The sequence below is a fragment of the Phalangium opilio genome, unplaced genomic scaffold (genome assembly GCF_054372755.1).
Source record: "Phalangium opilio isolate 3A_F unplaced genomic scaffold, DU_Popi_V2 ptg000002l_1, whole genome shotgun sequence".
Lineage (NCBI taxonomy): Eukaryota > Metazoa > Arthropoda > Arachnida > Opiliones > Phalangiidae > Phalangium > Phalangium opilio.
In genome coordinates this window covers 10,253,148-10,271,566 of record NW_028324144.1, presented here as the reverse complement: position 1 = coordinate 10,271,566, position 18,419 = coordinate 10,253,148, and the positions used below count along the sequence as shown (strand labels likewise).

The window sequence follows — 18,419 nt, the reverse complement described above, 5'->3', positions numbered from 1 at the left end:
TTACATGCTTTTCGTAATTTTTTTATTAATTTCGAAAGACCCTGAAGTAAGAATAGTACAATTTAAACAAAATATCGTTATGCATCAAATGACGACCAAAACATGCATCGGCCGAGAATCGAACCCGGATCTCCCGCGTGGCAGGCGAGAATTCTACCATTGAACCACCGAGGCTCTGCCAAGAGTAGAATATGGAAAAATGGTATTTCACCTGAATATTTGATAATCAAACCAAATATTTCTTTGAATTATTATCTCAAATAATATTTTTAGAAGGGTTTATCAATTTAAAAATTATCATTTTACATACTTTTCGTAATTTTTTTATTAATTTCGAAAGACCCTGAAGTAAGGATAATACAATTTAAACACAATATCGTTATGCATCAAATGACGACCAAAACATGAAACGGCCGGGAATCGAACCCGGATCTCCCGCGTGGCAGGCGAGAATTCTACCATTGAACCACCGATGCTCTGCCAAGAGCAGAATATGGAAAGAATGGTATTTCACCTGAATATTTGATAATAAAACCAAATATTTCTTTGAATTATTATCTCAAATAATATTTTTAGAAGGATTTATCAATTTAACAATTATCATTTTACTTAATTTTCGTAATTTTTTTAATATATTCGCACGACCCTGAAGTAAGGATAATACAATTTAAACACAATATCGTTATGCATCAAATGACGACCAAAACATGCATAGGCCGGGAATCGAACCCGGATCTCCCGCGTGGCAGGCGAGAATTCTACCATTGAACCACCGATGCTCTGCAAAGAGTAGAATATAGAAAAAATGGTATGTCACCTGAATATTTGATAAATAAAAAATGATATAAAAAAACGATATAAAAAAAAGGGGGCAATGTCACCTTCAACCTATGTAAAAAAAATGAAAATTGGTTACTCGTAAAATTAAATTATTTTAGTTCATTTTTAAAACTGGCTGAGGAAGGACCGCGGTCCGAAAGCTCCCAAATTTGTAAAATTTTAAACTTTAAATAAACTTATAAAAATTTACTCCATGAAGTAGCAGTTCTTATTAAATAAACAACATTCGAAATATTAAAATACCATGGATCAGAAATTCAATATCTACGATTTGATAATCAAACCAAATATTTCTTTGAATTCTTATCTCAAATAATATTTTTAGAAGGGTTTATCAATTTAAAAATTATTATTTTACATACTTTTCGTAATTTTTTTATTAATTTCGAAAGACCCTGAAGTAAGGATAATCTATATCTTTATAAATCAAAGTCCTGCCTGACTGATTGACTGACTGACTGACAGACTGACTGATAATCAACGCCCAGCCCAAACCGCTTGCCCTAGAAGGCTGAAAATTTGCAGTAACGTTACTCATAAGTAGTAGGCGCGTACTAAGAAAGATTTTTACAATACACCGCCATCTTAACAAATGGCGCTCAGAAATGTAAAAAATCTTCTCTATGCAACAAAGTCCGCGCGTTTCAACCCATTTCACAAATATTTAGTACACTGGTTTCCTTTAACCTGTAGACGGGCTGAATGGTCTTTTGGGTTCGATTTATGCCATCTTTTTAAATGACGGCCAGAAATTTAAAAACCCTTCTTTATGGATTAATGTCCGCGTGAAAAGTAATAAAAAATGTCCCTCGGGGCTGACGGGCAACGCCGAGTGCCTTCGCTCCTAGGGTGCTACAAAAATATTAGTAATCAGTTAAATCTACTCATTCTTTGTATCATTTTGATGGAAGTTCTTATTACACGCGAGCGACGCCGCGGGTATAAGCTAGTATAATTTAAACACAATATCGTTATGCATCAAATGACGACCAAAACATGCATCGGCCGGGAATCGAACCCGGATCTCCCGCGTGGCAGGCGAGAATTCTACCATTGAACCACCGATGCTCAGCAAAGAGTAGTATATGGAAAGAATGGTATTTCACCTGAATATATGATAATAAAACCAAATATTTCTTTGAATTATTATCTCAAATAATATTTTTAGAAGGATTTATCAATTTAACAATTATCATTTTACTTAATTTTCGTAATTTTTTTATATATTCCCAAGACCCTGAAGTAAGGATAATACAATTTAAACACAATATCGTTATGCATCAAATGACGACCAAAACATGCATCGGCCGGGAATCGAACCCGGATCTCCCGCGTGGCAGGCGAGAATTCTACCATTGAACCACCGATGCTCTGCAAAGAGTAGAATATGGAAAGAGTGGTATTTCTCCTGAATATTTGATAATCAAACCAAATATTTCTTTGAATTATTATCTCAAATAATATTTTTAGAAGGATTCATCAATTTAACAATTATCATTTTACTTAATTTTCGTAATTTTTTTAATATATTCCCAAGACCCTGAAGTAAGGATAATACTATTTAAACACAATATCGTTATGCATCAAATGACGACCAAAACATGCATCGGCCGGGAATCGAACCCGGATCTCCCGCGTGGCAGGCGAGAATGCTACCATTGAACCACCGATGCTCTGCCAAGAGCAGAATATGGAAAGAATGGTATTTCACCTGAATATTTGATAATAAAACCAAATATTTCTCTGAATTATTATCTCAAATAATATTTTTAGAAGGATTTATAAATTTAACAATTATCATTTTACTTAATTTTCGTAATTTTTTTAATATATTCGCACGACCCTGAAGTAAGGATAATACAATTTAAACACAATATCGTTATGCATCAAATGACGACCAAAACATGCATCGGCCGGGAATCGAACCCGGATCTCCCGCGTGGTAGGCGAGAATTCTACCATTGAACCACCGATGCTCTGGCAAGAGTAGAATATGGAAAAATGGTATTTCACCTGAATATTTGATAATCAAACCAAATATTTCTTTGAATTATTATCTCAAATAACATTTTTAGAAGGGTTTATCAATTTAAAAATTATTATTTTACATACTTTTCGTAATTTTTTTATTTATTTCGAAAGACCCTGAAGTAAGGATAATACAATTTAAACACAATATCGTTATGCATCAAATGACGACCAAAACATGCATCGGACGGGAATCGAACACGGATCTCCCGCGTGGTAGGCGAGAATTCTACCATTGAACCACCGATGCTCTGCAAAGAGTAGAATATAGAAAAAATGGTATTTCACCTGAATATTTGATAATCAAACCAAATATTTCTTTGAATTCTTATCTCAAATAATATTTTTAGAAGGGTTTCTCAATTTAAAAATTATTATTTTACATACTTTTCGTAATTTTTTTATTAATTTCGAAAGACCCTGAAGTAAGGATAATCTGTATCTTTATAAATCAAAGTCCTGCCTGACTGATTGACTGACTGACTGACAGACTGACTGATAATCAACGCCCAGCCCAAACCTCTTGCCCTAGAAGGCTGAAAATTTGCAGTAACGTTACTCATAAGTAGTAGGCGCGTACTAAGAAAGATTTTTACAATACACCGCCATCTTAACAAATGGCGCTCAGAAATGTAAAAAATCTTCTCTATGCAACAAAGTCCGCGCGTTTCAACCCATTTCACAAATATTTAGTACACTGGTTTCCTTTAACCTGTAGACGGGCTGAATGGTCTTTTGGGTTCGATTTATGCCATCTTTTTAAATGACGGCCAGAAATTTAAAAACCCTTCTTTATGGATTAATGTCCGCGTGAAAAGTAATAAAAAATGTCCCTCGGGGCTGACGGGCAACGCCGAGTGCCTTCGCTCCTAGGGTGCTACAAAAATATTAGTAATCAGTTAAATCTACTCATTCTTTGTATCATTTTGATGGAAGTTCTTATTACACGCGAGCGACGCCGCGGGTATAAGCTAGTATAATTTAAACACAATATCGTTATGCATCAAATGACGACCAAAACATGCATCGGCCGGGAATCGAACCCGGATATCTCGCGTGGCAGGCGAGAATTCTACCATTGAACCACCGATGCTCTGCAAAGAGTGTAATATGGAAAGAATGGTATTTCATCTGAATATTTGATAATCAAACCAAATATTTCTTTGAATTATTATCTCAAATAATATTTTTAGAAGGGTTTATCAATTTAAAAATTATTATTTTACATACTTTTCGTAATTTTTTTATTAATTTCGAAAGACCCTGAAGTAAGGATAATACAATTTAAACACAACATCGTTATGCATCAAATGACGACCAAAACATGCATCGGCCGAGAATCGAACCCGGATCTCCCGCAGGGCAGGCGAGAATTCTACCATTGAACCACCGATGCTCTGCAAAGAGTAGAATATAGAAAAAATGGTATTTCACCTGAATATTTGATAATCAAACCAAATATTTCTTTGAATTCTTATCTCAAATAATATTTTTAGAAGGGTTTCTCAATTTAAAAATTATTATTTTACATACTTTTCGTAATTTTTTTATTAATTTCGAAAGACCCTGAAGTAAGGATAATCTGTATCTTTATAAATCAAAGTCCTGCCTGACTGATTGACTGACTGACTGACAGACTGACTGATAATCAACGCCCAGCCCAAACCTCTTGCCCTAGAAGGCTGAAAATTTGCAGTAATGTTACTCATAAGTAGTAGGCGCGTACTAAGAAAGATTTTTCCAATACACCGCCATTTTAACAAATGGCGCTCAGAAATGTAAAAAATCTTCTCTATGCAACAAAGTCCGCGCGTTTCAACCCATTTCACAAATATTTAGTACACTGGTTTCCTTTAACCTGTAGACGGGCTGAATGGTCTTTTGGGTTCGATTTATGCCATATTTTTAAATGACGGGCAGAAATTTAAAAACCCTTCTTTATGGATTAATGTCCGCGTGAAAAGTAATAAAAAATGTCCCTCGGGGCTGACGGGCAACGCCGAGTGCCTTCGCTCCTAGGGTGCTACAAAAATATTAGTAATCAGTTAAATCTACTCATTCTTTGTATCATTTTGATGGAAGTTCTTATTACACGCGAGCGACGCCGCGGGTATAAGCTAGTATAATTTAAACACAATATCGGTATGCATCAAATGACAACCAAAACATGCATCGGCCGGGAATCGAACCCGGATATCTCGCGTGGCAGGCGAGAATTCTACCATTGAACCACCGATGCTCTGCAAAGAGTGTTATATGGAAAGAATGGTATTTCACCTGAATATTTGATAATCAAACCAAATATTTCTTTGAATTATTATCTCAAATAATATTTTTAGAAGGGTTTATCAATTCAAAAATTATTATTTTACATACTTTTCGTAATTTTTTTATTAATTTCGAAAAACCCTGAAGTAGGGATAATACAATTTAAACACAATATCGTTATGCATCAAATGACGACCAAAACATGCATCGGCCGGGAATCGAACCCGGATCTCCCGCGTGGCAGGCGAGAATTCTACCATTGAACCACCGATGCTCTGCAAAGAGCAGAATATGGAAAGAATGGTATTTCACCTGAATATTTGATAATAAAACCAAATATTTCTTTGAATTATTATCTCAAATAATATTTTTAGAAGGGTTTATCAGTTTAAAAATTATCATTTTACATACTTTTTGAAATTTTTTATTGATTTCGAAAAACCCTGAAGTAAGGATAATACAATTTAAACACAATATCGTTATGCATCAAATGACGACCAAAACATGCATCGGCCAAGAATCGAACCCGGATCTCCCGCAGGGCAGGCGAGAATTCTACCATTGAACCACCGATGCTCTGCAAAGAGCAGAATATGGAAAGAAGGGTATTTCACCTGAATATTTGATAATCAAACCAAATATTTCTTTGAATTATTATCTCAAATAATATTTTTAGAAGTATTTATCAATTTAACAACTGCCTTCTCTAATACTAGGCCTTGCGATAGGAATAAAAGGGGGGTGGCAGTTAGGATTTCCCAAATGACGCTAGATGTCGCTTTTCTGGGGTTTTAAACTGGCGGCAAATTCAAAACTATGGGAAATTGTTAGCAACGTCGAAGTATAATCTGCTAAGTTCGTCTCGAAAAAGAAAGCAAAAAACCGGTCAATAAACCGGTTCATAATGCTGAACGGTTTCCGAGTTTGAAAAATACTAGTTTAAATTTGGTGTATGTTTTGACTCGTGTCAATGGCGTCTGCATGGAAATTTCAACCCATCCCAGCCCTTACGTTTTTCCCAAAAACTGCCACTGCCAATGAAATGCCTTAAGTTTGATTTGGATTGCCCAATGAGCGAGCTTAGGAGAGGTAGGAGGAGATTTCTTTGGCAGCTGAATTCGGACACAGACGTTATCTCCAATATTTTAATTATCCACTTCTCTAATTTAGCAGACGATGTACCCTGGTCATGGACCAGGTTATTTGGTCCAGTTTAAAAAAATCCTTATTTCCCTTCCTGGTCCGCCATAATCGAAAGACGTGTCGTCATGCGAGACTGCGCAGTACGAATTTACTTTCGTCATCGCGAAAATTCGCCTCAGAAAAGAGCCATCTAACGGTTACTAAGCGCAAATTCAAAATGTCACATAAAAAATGCTTCTGATGTACATTTCAAGAGAAGGCAGTGATTTAACAATTATCATTTTACTTAATTTTCGTAATTTTTTTAATATATTCCCAAGACCCTGAAGTAAGGATAATACAATTTAAACACAATATCGTTATGCATCAAATGACGACCAAAACATGCATCGGCCGGGAATCGAACCCGGATCTCCCGCGTGGCAGGCGAGAATTCTAACATTGAACCACTGATGCTCTGCAAAGAGTAGAATATGGAAAGAATGGTATTTCACCTGAATATTTGATAATAAACCAAATATGTCTTTGAACTATTATCTCAAATAATATTTTTAGAAGGATTTATCAATTTAACAGTTATCATTTTACTTAATTTTCGTAATTTTTTTAATATATTCCCAAGACCCTGAAGTAAGGATAATACAATTTAAACACAATATCGTTATGCATCAAATGACGACCAAAACATGCATCGGCCGGGAATCGAACCCGGATCTCCCGCGTGGCAGGCGAGAATTCTACCATTGACCCACCGATGCTCTGCAAAGAGCAGAATATGGAAAGAATGGTATTTCACCTGAATATTTGATAATCAAACCAAATATATCTTTGAATTATCAACTTAAATAATATTTTTAGAAGGATTTATCAATTTAATAATTGCATCGATGCACGAAATATGAACAAGGCTTTATTACGAGAAAAATACCCAATGCCATCATCACAAGTAATCTTTGCGGAACTTGCCGGAGCACAACACTTTACCGTTCTCGACGCCAAGTCAGCATTCTGGCAAATTGAGCTAACCAACGAGAGTTCTCGACACTGCACCTTCTCCACACCATTCGGGAATTATCGCTACACGCCACCGTATGGCAATGCAACGGCCTTCGAACACTGTCAGAGGATAATGACCAGCATCTTCGGAGACGATCCAAGGACTCGAATTCTAAAGACGACTTCCTCCTCTATGCCCAAACCAAGGAGTCACACAACAGTACCCTGTACTCAGTTTTGCAGCGGGCACGGGTATTTTAAATTCAACTCCATGAAAATTCAACTCGCTGTTCATCGTATCAATTACCAGGGCCACATCATCACACCAACGGGAGCAGCTGTCGACCCGGAAAAGATTAAAACTATACGCGACTTATCTTCCCCAACGGATAAACCTGCACTCTTACGATTCCTTGGGATGATAAACTTCTTGGCCAAATTAATACCTGGATACTCTGAAAGAACAGCTCCTCTTCGACCTCTACTGAAACAAGGCACGATATTTCAATGGGATCAATCACATCAACGCGCTTTCGAAGATCTTAAGCACACCATATCTTCCTCGTCCGTATCGACATTTTACGACCCACAATTGCAGAACACAGTCTCCGTGGACGCCAGCCAACATGGAGTTGGCGCCGTTCTCCTCCGTTCGTAACTTCAAAGAATCAGTCTGATGAGTAACATGTCACCCAATTTTGCTTTAGCGGTTAGCCGAATTCAAACGGTTTATTAAATCCAATTAACTCAATGTCTTTCAATCTAAACTGTCTTTTCACTCTACTTTACTTAATCTGTTACTTTATATATTGCCTACATTAATCAAGGCCTGTGCGCGGCGCCGATTTTCATTTTTCGTTTGGCAACTTATGTTGCCGAATTCCCTCACCCGAGAGCGCTGTTAGCTGGACTTAAGGAAATTGAAATGTTCATTTTCCCTAACTTGAAATTTGAAATGTTCATTTTTGCGCACGTTTTGGTCCAGCTCGCAAGGCCATCTCCCGGTAAAATAGATAGAAAACCCTAATGCTCTCCGATATCGATGCTTACAAGTTTTTATAGTTTTATTGTCGTGGGAACCGGTCCATTCGTTCAAAGTTTCTGTTTTAATTGTCCTGATTACTCACATGTCTTTCAATCTTAACTGTCTACTACTCACATTCCCTCTAGCAGGACAGTTAAAGATAAAGAGCGCATTAGGCCTGATTCGTAAAAATATTTACATACAAAATATATACATAATATACAACATACAACAAGTACAATCTGATTACCAAATTATATTATTTATACATTCATTTTGAATTTTCAATAACCCACACTAATCGACTTTTCTTGTTTACCTTTCCAAACGCTAACTGATAACGTGACGCATTGTCCGTCAAACGCTATGCAGCGATGTAAATGTGAGTGATAGGGCAAACTGGAGTTATGAACTTTGCTCTCTTAAATGAGTCGGTTTTAGTTTGAGCACGCATGGATTTTTCAGGCCTATATTTTTCAAACTTCAAAATATCCTTAATCATCGCAAGGGTCAGTGGGTTTCAGACGAGTAAAAACTATGAGTCGCAAATTTGAAAGTTAAGCTACAAAGAGAAAAAAGGCGCTTGAGGAGATGGAAAATTCTTCGAAAATAACGAAATTAACCTAATGTTTAACAACAAAACTGGGGACAACATCATCGGATTCTCACATTCACCAAAAGCGTAATGTATCTCAGGATGAGCCAGAAGAGCGTGACAATCAAAGAGAATCAGAACTCATGAAAAGACTAGAAAGAAAATGTTTTAAGCTTATCGCTACTGTATTGACACAACATGGACGTTTTTCCTGGAATTTGTATATTTTTGACGACATAAAATTGCCTTTTTATATAATAGGCTGGCTCGAGTCTTTTACAACTGAATATTTATTTTTTGACGTTGCTGAAATAATTAGCCCTGGGCCCCATGACGCCTTAAGACGGCCTGAGCAACCAACACGAACATCCGCCTATGGGAGACCATTAAAAACACCTGCGTGGTTCTCTCCGGGATAGTAATAATATTAATTAAAAAAAAAAGATATGGTATAAATCTCTACTATTACTATTAGGATAAAAAACTAATAGTAGACTTCGGATTAAAAAAACATGTTAATCAAAGTCGTAAGGGTTAAAACAGTGTTAGGCCTACGGCAGCTATATATAGGTAAACCACTTTGTACGCGTACTCTCAGTCGAATAACAAACCAGAGCTAGAGTAGGACTACGGGACTGACTGTAAAATAATCTTTTAGTGTGAATAAAGTTTTTACCAAATAAACTCAACTGATTTTAAAACTACCATAAATAAACAGTGATGTTGATAGAGGAAGCGGGCGCCAGGATCGGCGGACCTGGTCGAGGCCCAGACACGGCGGGTAGCAGCCCGAAGGATGAGGGTAGCCTCGGACGCGGTGTAAGGGAACGAGGCATTAATTGCCGGAGGACGGGAAACAAGAGTCTGGTGGGCGAGCCGGCCGGCACCTTCATTACCGGGGATCCCCACGTGACCAGGAGTCCAGAGGAACCGGGCGTTGCGCCGGGCGCGAGTCAAGGGGTCGATGATGCCGATGACTAAAAGGTCCAAAGCTCGGGAAGTGTCCAGGAGACGAGAGTAGATTGAGAGTCTGAAAAGATGAGGAGAGGGAAGGAGCTGGAGCGCGACAGCCTGGCGGTTGGAAAAGAGTTAGATGAGGCAGATACTGTGACCCGGGTGGACCGTGAACGCGACGGGAGGCTGGACGCGGAGGCCTCGAGAATTAAAACTACTTTTAGGTGTAAATCTACTACATCTCCAAGTGAGAGGAGGGTAGCGGAAGTATTGTAGAAGTATCTCTCCGTTCAAAGAATTCGATTTACATCAGAAGTCCATTAAATTAGCCAAGGAAGTAAATAATTACAATAGCTGGTATAGCGTAAGTCTCTGCTGGGGTAAGAACCCCTAACTCCATCTATAGACGTTAAATGTTTCCCCTTTCCTAACCCTGATAGAAATCTCAAGCTCCTCTCTAAGAAGTCTTTCTGGACGTGAGTGGGGCGTGACTTCTTCGGGCAATGAACGCTGCATCTCTAAAGGGTAGATTGTTTGCTTTATAAAAAAATAAAAAACGAACGGCCACGGTCGTTAAATAGTTTTTCCAATAGGTTTATGAAGAGTCATAATAAACTGAATGACCTTGACTATTCCAAAATTCACCCCCCCCCCATCTCTTCTCCTGATTCTAAGCTAAAGAGGGCTCGGTTTTACAGTGGACGGGGGCGTTTTCCGGTCCCTTTAGAGATACAGTGTTCATTTTCAGCCAATAGACCTTTTCACCGGTAGAGCGGGGGTGAAAAGGGGGGAAAATTTCGAGAGGTGAGCATGCGTAGAAAGAATGTTTGGGGGCAGTGCAGTACTTTTAACCATTCCTTTTGCCTTAATTGCTACGCATTCGAGTTTATTTTTATAAAACAGTGTTGTATTACTTGTTGTAAAAGTATTAATTGAACTTCCGAGGTGAAATTTTATCGAATTCAATTTATAGACGTAAAATTAGGGCATTTAATGAAGTTCTACTCACTAAATTGGGCGCCAGGGCTTACGGGCATTTATACACAGCGCTTTCGGCACGGCATCGGCGGACATCGCCGTCTATTCGCCGATGAAGCGATGATCCCGTACCGTCGCCAAGGCTTAGTGAGTTATAGCGGCCTACTAATATCAATGCACCGTTTCCATTAAAACTTAAACACTTTATTTCTTAACATGGTTTTAATTGTAGTATCTCGGTTTTAATATTAGGCATTTTATTTTAATATTAAATTTCAAAAGGTCTCCCATACGTCCATCGTTGTTTAGTTTACGCGTTTAGCTCCATAGAAGCGCTATAACTCATGCCCCCAAACATTGCAACCTCTCATGCGCGGCCCTTAAAGTGAATAGGCTAATAGCGTTTTCTCTCTCAATAGGGCAAATTTTGGCGTAAGAGTCGCACCTAAACCGGAGATCTGAGAAAAATTATCGCGAGGTGGCGAATGTGTCGCCCTTCTTTAGTATTGCTACACAAGAGAGGGGAGTCCCAAACCCCGCTTTTGGTTGCTTCCTAGGCTAATTTAATGGACTTCTGTTTACATGAATAACATTACATTAACATCAAGTTCTATGGGAGGAGGTAGGTTTTTTGGCCTGATCCTTCGTCCTATTGATCCAAATGACCTGAAATTTTAATGAGAAGTGTGTATCAGCGTGTTTTATAATACTAAACTGGATTCAGGTTTCTAGAATGGATATTTGTTTTTATAAAAATTATGTTCCAAGGTCAAAATGATGTGTATAGTGCTAAGACTGAAAATATCTTCGGATCTACTGATACAAATGTCCTGAAATTTTACTCTGAGGTGTGTTACAATCTATTTAATTATATTAAAAAGGACTCATGCTAGATTTTTTAATATAAATTTATTTCCTATGTCACAAATTCGAATTCAACACTTACAACCGTTTTCCAAGATAAAAAACCCAACCCCATTCTCCATATCCAAAATATGCCTTTTAGGAGGTAATAGATTATAAAACCTAGACCTCTTGAACAAGTTTTCTAAGATTTTTAAACGTGCAGAGGGGCAGATGTCGGGAAACCCTTGGGGTGATGCCCTGACTTAATGTCATTTCCCAAGCCATAGTCAAACTGTTTCATCAAAACCTGAGCAGTAGAAAAACACGCATAATAAAGTCTTTCTTTAAGAAAGCTTAGCACTAGCGGATGATACTGATAAAGATTTAATGCATAAAATGTAAAGTCTACCACACAAGAGGCTTCAGAATGTCAACGAACAAGCATAGGACTGCTGCGAGAAAGCGTTTTTCTTCTTGGGAATCTTGGCTCTCCTTGATAACTAAGTATAATTTAAAACTACATCTTCACTAAACCTTGGTTTTTTTACCAACAGTAACTGGTATTATGATACTTTTCCCCAACGTTTTCCAGTTAGTTTCTTAATCATGATTTTCTACTCTTCTTTTTTTTAAAAATATGTAATATTTTCGGTAAATACAGTTTTGAAGTAAAATTTTGTTTATATAGTAACGTTTGCTTGGTAGAAACACAAGGGTTCTTTTGAACTTCCCCAAAACTGGTGTTTTAAGCTTTATGGCCTATAATTTGTTTTAATTAAAAGTTTTTTAGTGTCATCTGTGATCAATATGTTTAATCTTGGAAAGGGGGTGAAAGTACTAAATTTATCATTTTGACAAAGCTAATTAATTAGAATGTTTTTAACCATTTTTAGATAAAATTGATTGTAACACACTTCTCATTATGGTTTCATTACATTTGGACCATTAGACCTGGATCGAATACTGAACTTACAATTTTGACATTGGAAATTATTTATCAATAAGTGGAACAAAAAATTTAAAAGAAGTTCACATGATATTATTTTTTACTTTTGTGCTTCGAATTGCGAAAGTATTGGTCTGACCCTTGTTGGCTGGTTGACTGACTGGGTGCCTTTTCCCCCTTTTTTCCGTGCGGAATTCAAATTCTGAAATAAAAAGCGAACAGATGGAGCTGGGTAGTTGAATTTCAATTTATTTTATTTCGTAAATTTCCAAATCCCCGAAGGGACTCGAACACACCAACGTCAACGCTCTCGAGACGTCAGTGAAGACGCCCGCCCGCGCGCGCTACCACGTAGCTACGCTCGCTTATAACAGAGAGCGAGTTAAGTTAGAGTCAAGAGAAGAGAGAGGTAGAAGGATATGGATCCCCCCTCACCTCCCCGACGCGCTCTCCACTGGATGCAGTCGTATATATATATTGTATCGTATGGCGGTAGAGGAGAGACAGACAGACTTCGCACGCGCGCCAGACTGCCTATAGCGCTGTGTTGCTTGCAATTTTTTTTGCAATTTATAACTATTATATATCTTTTTAATCCTAGGCAAGATTAGATTTCTACTTGGGAACTTAAACATTACAATTAATATTATCATATTAATCAAAAAAGAAATTAAAGTTCTCCCCGACGGAAGGCGCGCCTCTCCTCGGTCGGAAAATAAGACTGTAATTTTCGTCACTCGCGTCGTCACGCTGACGTGAGTTTTCAAGAACCAATGAGATGGTGGTTGTATTTTAGAGACGGGGATTGACTCCGGACCTACGTTTGGACTGGAGATAAAGCTGGAAATCTGGCGAATTTATACCTTCTCTCTGAGATACTAGATATAACTTCTTGCAACAACTCAAAGATATAAAATGAAATTTGTGATCAAAATAAAACTAATTTCAATCAACGACAAACGGAATCAACGTGTTCATCTCTTAATCCACGGAAATATGAAATTTCTACATGAAACATGAAAGTGCTATCTACCTTACAATTTTTAGAAATGTAATTTTAATCAATGAAACATATTCATTTAAAGTTAACTAATTATAAGTCGCTAATTTGATTAATATATTTAAAAAAGTTATATTATTTAAGTAATAAATTTAACGATGGTGTTGATAGTACCAGGCTGGGAAATAGCACACTTCCTCTGGTCCAAAACCAGTTTATTAATTGCTTGGACTAGTTTTTTAATTCAAGAAGTGGGGGTTACTGGTCCTCGGGACCAGTTTATTAATTGCAAATCTATTGGAGAGCAAAGGCTGGGACCAGTCCGGAGACCAGTAAATGATTTCAGACACTAGGGGGTCACTGGTCCAAAGGACTAGTTTAAAATATATCCTTATTTCCCAGCCTGGATAGTACCAATAGAGTATTCAAGGATTGATTACGTTAATATCAATGTATCAAACAAAAGGTATTTAATTTTAATTTGGAATTTCAATTTAAATTTATACAGTTTTTTAAATGCCCATTGAGAATGAGAGTCTGTCACCGAATGTTGAAGACCTCCAGTCTCTGCGAAGTGATTTAAATTTCAGACCCTCTCTGTGGGAAAGGGGGAATAAAATTGACAAGACTTACAAACTGACATCATCCTTAAATTAAATAAGGACTATAAATGAAAAGTTAAATCAAGGTATTGAAGGTTTAATTAACGTTACTATGAAAGTATCAAATAAAAAAATTTTATTTCCAGTTTCTATTTATTATTTCTATGCCTATTTTGAAAACATTTTCCGTTTCATTTTGCCTAATTTAATTATAATTACCGTTATAATTTCCGTTTTTGCTTAGCCCGTAAGATTTTTCTGTTTGTTTCGATTATTGTTTTATTAATTACATTTCTAGTAAGGGACCCTTTATTTTTTTTATTTTTAGATATTTTGTTACGCATAGTTAGTAAGATTTTTCTCTTTTTTTCGAGTTTTTACATATTAATTATATTAATTAATTGATAACAATTTCCGTTTTAATTTTAAATTGTGTTATGCATAGGTGGTAAGATTTTTCAACATTTATCGATTATTTTTTAATTAAATGCGTGTAGTTCAAAGATAATATGCTTTTTATTTTCTCAATGAAATATAGCGTTATGATTAGGCACTGTATATAGATTTTTGGATTTAGACACTTTGAGACGTGAATTTCCATATGCCATTGTTTTTATAATGAAATTATCTCAATTATAGCCGGATTTTTATGTTTTTCCCCATCTACAAAATTGTGTTTTTACCGTATTGATGGTTGCTAGTTTTTGATGAAAGTTTGAAGGTCAGTTTTCTTTACGCACTTAGGGCTTAATGTACAAAAATTAGTTTAGTTTTCTACTGGTGAGATATTATTAATTATTGTATTGATTTTTTAAACTCATTAATATTCAGTAAATCAATACGTGGATTAAATTATCTGCAATTAATTGTAATTTTTCTTAAAGTTCATTGAGATTCCAGTTCTCGAGAGTAGAGAGTCAGTGGATTCGGTTCATACCACCGTTTCCGTAGCAATATTCCATGCCTGGTTATTGTTCCATTGGATTACGTATTAAAAATGGGTTGATGGAAGGTTTGTCTGAACTATAAATGCTTTTAACGCAGCGTTTAACTAAATTTTTACAGCTGGCTGCCATAATATAAAGGTATTGACTTGAAAATCGAGTAGGTTGATGTAGTTGCAAAACGTCATTGATCGCCCCATTTTTCCCTAACTCACAAAAAGGAGTACGCGCAAAGCCTGCTGGTACATTTAGTCCTTTGACCAGATAAGGGTTATCAATCAGTATTTAAACAATAGATTCTAATTGAATAAAAATCCTTAGTTGACACCGTAACTTAGAATTGTTCAGACGATTGATAGACCTGTGTTTCGTAGTTGGTACTTTTGAAACTACGTCGAGTGCGATAGGATCTAGAACAACTCGCTTTTCAGTTTCATTTCCTAGTAGACGGTTTATAAAACAAGGGCAAAAATCATTTTGCATTACTCCGTGTGGTTTCCAATGTGCTAAGGTTGTACAGCACCCAATAACGATCTAAGGCTATACTGTGGCTCACATACACTATAAAGTTAAGAAGAGTGCCACATAAACTTGAGGAATCCCTGCCCAATTCAATATACGTGAAATACAGTGACTACAACACCATAAGTTGTCATTTCTAATTTACCATACATTTTTTCTCTTTCCGTAAATCGTACAAAATCAACACAATCAGAAAGAAACCATGGCCGTAACTAATTTCAGAATTTCGTTTGTCAAAAAATTAAATCCATCAACTTGCTACCCTATCGAAGGCGTTCGTGATGTCTATGTAATTGGGAAAGCAACTTCACCGTAACGAATGCCTCCCAGTGAGGGATTATGGCTTACTATACATGTATACATGTGTATGTATATGAAAACTGGTTCTTATGTAAGACTGGTGGAAGTCAGGGACAATACATACTGCAGTACTATCAAAAAATGCGAAATGATTCATTTCGTGGACGAGTTTAAAAATGATTCTACCCTTCTTACGACAGCAATAACCATGCAATCGCGTGCAATTCCTATTCGCGTGCATCCTAAGGCCATACTATCTATCTAACTAACTGGGTATCAGCGCATTACTCCGTTGGTTATTGCATGCATAACCACACGCAGTTAAAAACCGTACTTGAAATTGTATATTTAAGAGTCTGCCTACCACTGTTATTCGCAAAACGTTGATTCATTCCATACTTGTACTAGCAAATACTACTCCACTCGAATGTAAGTGTTTTGGAGCATAAATTAATATTTTCACTAAGGGCTAGTATTAGTTTTCGTCTGCGATCGAAATGTACCCTGATCACTTGTCTGATATTCTGGTTTTTACATAGAAACGCCGCGTTACGTAATTCATCACGAAAGCAATCTGTTCTTGGGTTTGCCATCTTGCGGTTTCTGGTCAAAGTTGTAAATTACCTTATCTTTTCTTTCTAGTGGTTTTAATATGGGGACAAACTTTTTTTAACTTCTTAGAAACCTTGGGAATTATTTTGAAACGAATTTAAAGAAAAATAAATTTGTTTATCAAATTTCAAGGTAGCTTTTAACCTACTAATATTGGTTCTTTGTGAAAATCCATTATGTACCTCTGTCTTCACTCTTATTCAATACAGCTCCCACTAATAGGTTAGTTAACTTATTGAACCCTATAAATCGGCAGTGCGTCGGTTTCATTTCAAATAATTCTAATAATTCGTTGAACTTCGTAACTGGGCTGGTGATAGCATCCAATAGTTGGTTTTATCGAAGGGAGTATTATCCCCTACGTCATGTTCTACCTCACTTTTGTGGCGTCAGAGAGCGGATAGCATTTTATTGGATCGGTGAATCATTTGAGGGATCAGACGCTCTCACCTAGTCTACCACCGCGTCGCGTCTCCCACCTCGCTCGTAGCTTTCCTGAAATTATCAAATCCAATTTTTTTGTTAAAACGTTTAATTACAATGACTGTTTGAATCCCTTGTTTGTAAACAAATAGAGCTTGAAGATTGAAGCGACTGTTCAGTTGCACCTAGGTTTTTTTAAATGTTAATGAGTACCCTAAAATCTGGACGGATTTTAGCAATTCTTATAATGAATTTCCTGTCAACCTATTAGCACATTACCGTCCCTACAAGTAATACTTGTAAAACATGTAATTTAGTGACGTTTAGCACCTTTCCAAGAAAAATGTCCAAGACAAGACGTTGCAAACTACTATTATCTTACCATAAACATGATTTTTTAGTTACACAAAGATGTCATTCCTTCAGACTCTCGTGCGCTTATCTTTGCTTCTTATCATCGTGATGTTATCCATTTTTAGTGTGAGGCAAAATCCTGAATATGGCGGTAATAATAAGATCATTTGTAAGTATTCGTCTATGGATAGTAAGTTTGTCTGCTTTGCTCAATTTACGATTTCTAGTTTAAAAACATTTATTTTCTGCGCATTTTCCTGATAACCATGGGATGAATAGTCAGTAAGTATTCTTTAATCGTTCCCAGTGCTTAATTATTAATCGTATGTCAAATTCGTAAACATAATTATTTTCTTTTAATTTTAAAATGTTCCATTTTCCAAAGGGAGTAAGATTTATAGATTCATTTTTTTTACATTTTGAGAGCCATAGGAATACATTCATGGAGGAAAAATATTAAGAAAAAGAAATATGCCCGGCTTCTCTACCCACTCGATTAGTGGGAGGCATTAAGGGTTGAAATGTAGGCTAATTTGGTAAAATTTTAATGACGATAAAAGATTCGTTTAGTTGCGTGGTCTAGTTTTTTTGATTCTGCGGTCCCTTCTTCCCCAAAAGTTAAAGCTCATCTCCTTTCTTTTTCTACTTTTACATCCATGGTTCATTTTTTAATTCGGTCAAGTCTTGGCATATTTTTAAATTCATATGTTATCTTTAAACATTGTGTTTGCATAGAGGGTAAGTAAAGATTTCTCTGTTTATTTCCATAATGTATTAATTAATTCTATGTCTAGTTTGATAACATATATCTTTTTTATTTTTAAACATTGTGTTATGTTTTTATAGGACGTAAGATTTCTCTGCTTATTTCGAGTTTTTATTTATTTTTCTATGCTTAGTTTCATAATATTTTCCGTTTCATTTTACTTTTAAACATTTTGTTTTGCGTAGCCTGTAAGATCTTTTTATTTCGAATATTTTTTCCACAATTCAATGCCTAGTTTGATAACATTTTATCTTGAAACATTTTGTTTTACACAGTGG

At 36.4% G+C, this 18,419-nt stretch overlaps 15 non-coding genes across 15 annotated transcripts; all 15 read right to left on the bottom strand.

The window, feature by feature from the left end:
- Positions 1-103: 103 nt before the first annotated feature.
- On the bottom strand, positions 104-174 carry TRNAG-GCC (transfer RNA glycine (anticodon GCC)). Its single transcript has one exon. It is a non-coding gene; the product is annotated as a tRNA-Gly (tRNA).
- A 231-nt stretch (positions 175-405) lies between these two features.
- On the bottom strand, positions 406-476 carry TRNAG-GCC (transfer RNA glycine (anticodon GCC)). The gene has a single exon. It is a non-coding gene; the product is annotated as a tRNA-Gly (tRNA).
- A 232-nt stretch (positions 477-708) lies between these two features.
- On the bottom strand, positions 709-779 carry TRNAG-GCC (transfer RNA glycine (anticodon GCC)). The gene has a single exon. It is a non-coding gene; the product is annotated as a tRNA-Gly (tRNA).
- Positions 780-1,837: 1,058 nt separating this feature from the next.
- TRNAG-GCC (transfer RNA glycine (anticodon GCC)) lies at positions 1,838-1,908 on the bottom strand. Its single transcript has one exon. It is a non-coding gene; the product is annotated as a tRNA-Gly (tRNA).
- Positions 1,909-2,139: 231 nt separating this feature from the next.
- TRNAG-GCC (transfer RNA glycine (anticodon GCC)) lies at positions 2,140-2,210 on the bottom strand. The gene has a single exon. It is a non-coding gene; the product is annotated as a tRNA-Gly (tRNA).
- A 232-nt stretch (positions 2,211-2,442) lies between these two features.
- Positions 2,443-2,513, bottom strand: TRNAG-GCC (transfer RNA glycine (anticodon GCC)). The gene has a single exon. It is a non-coding gene; the product is annotated as a tRNA-Gly (tRNA).
- A 232-nt stretch (positions 2,514-2,745) lies between these two features.
- TRNAG-ACC (transfer RNA glycine (anticodon ACC)) lies at positions 2,746-2,816 on the bottom strand. The gene has a single exon. It is a non-coding gene; the product is annotated as a tRNA-Gly (tRNA).
- Positions 2,817-3,047: 231 nt separating this feature from the next.
- TRNAG-ACC (transfer RNA glycine (anticodon ACC)) lies at positions 3,048-3,118 on the bottom strand. Its single transcript has one exon. It is a non-coding gene; the product is annotated as a tRNA-Gly (tRNA).
- Positions 3,119-3,890: 772 nt separating this feature from the next.
- TRNAG-GCC (transfer RNA glycine (anticodon GCC)) lies at positions 3,891-3,961 on the bottom strand. The gene has a single exon. It is a non-coding gene; the product is annotated as a tRNA-Gly (tRNA).
- A 232-nt stretch (positions 3,962-4,193) lies between these two features.
- TRNAG-GCC (transfer RNA glycine (anticodon GCC)) lies at positions 4,194-4,264 on the bottom strand. The gene has a single exon. It is a non-coding gene; the product is annotated as a tRNA-Gly (tRNA).
- A 772-nt stretch (positions 4,265-5,036) lies between these two features.
- TRNAG-GCC (transfer RNA glycine (anticodon GCC)) lies at positions 5,037-5,107 on the bottom strand. The gene has a single exon. It is a non-coding gene; the product is annotated as a tRNA-Gly (tRNA).
- A 232-nt stretch (positions 5,108-5,339) lies between these two features.
- TRNAG-GCC (transfer RNA glycine (anticodon GCC)) lies at positions 5,340-5,410 on the bottom strand. The gene has a single exon. It is a non-coding gene; the product is annotated as a tRNA-Gly (tRNA).
- Positions 5,411-5,641: 231 nt separating this feature from the next.
- TRNAG-GCC (transfer RNA glycine (anticodon GCC)) lies at positions 5,642-5,712 on the bottom strand. Its single transcript has one exon. It is a non-coding gene; the product is annotated as a tRNA-Gly (tRNA).
- A 952-nt stretch (positions 5,713-6,664) lies between these two features.
- TRNAG-GCC (transfer RNA glycine (anticodon GCC)) lies at positions 6,665-6,735 on the bottom strand. The gene has a single exon. It is a non-coding gene; the product is annotated as a tRNA-Gly (tRNA).
- A 231-nt stretch (positions 6,736-6,966) lies between these two features.
- Positions 6,967-7,037, bottom strand: TRNAG-GCC (transfer RNA glycine (anticodon GCC)). The gene has a single exon. It is a non-coding gene; the product is annotated as a tRNA-Gly (tRNA).
- Between the last annotated feature and the right edge of the window lie 11,382 nt (positions 7,038-18,419).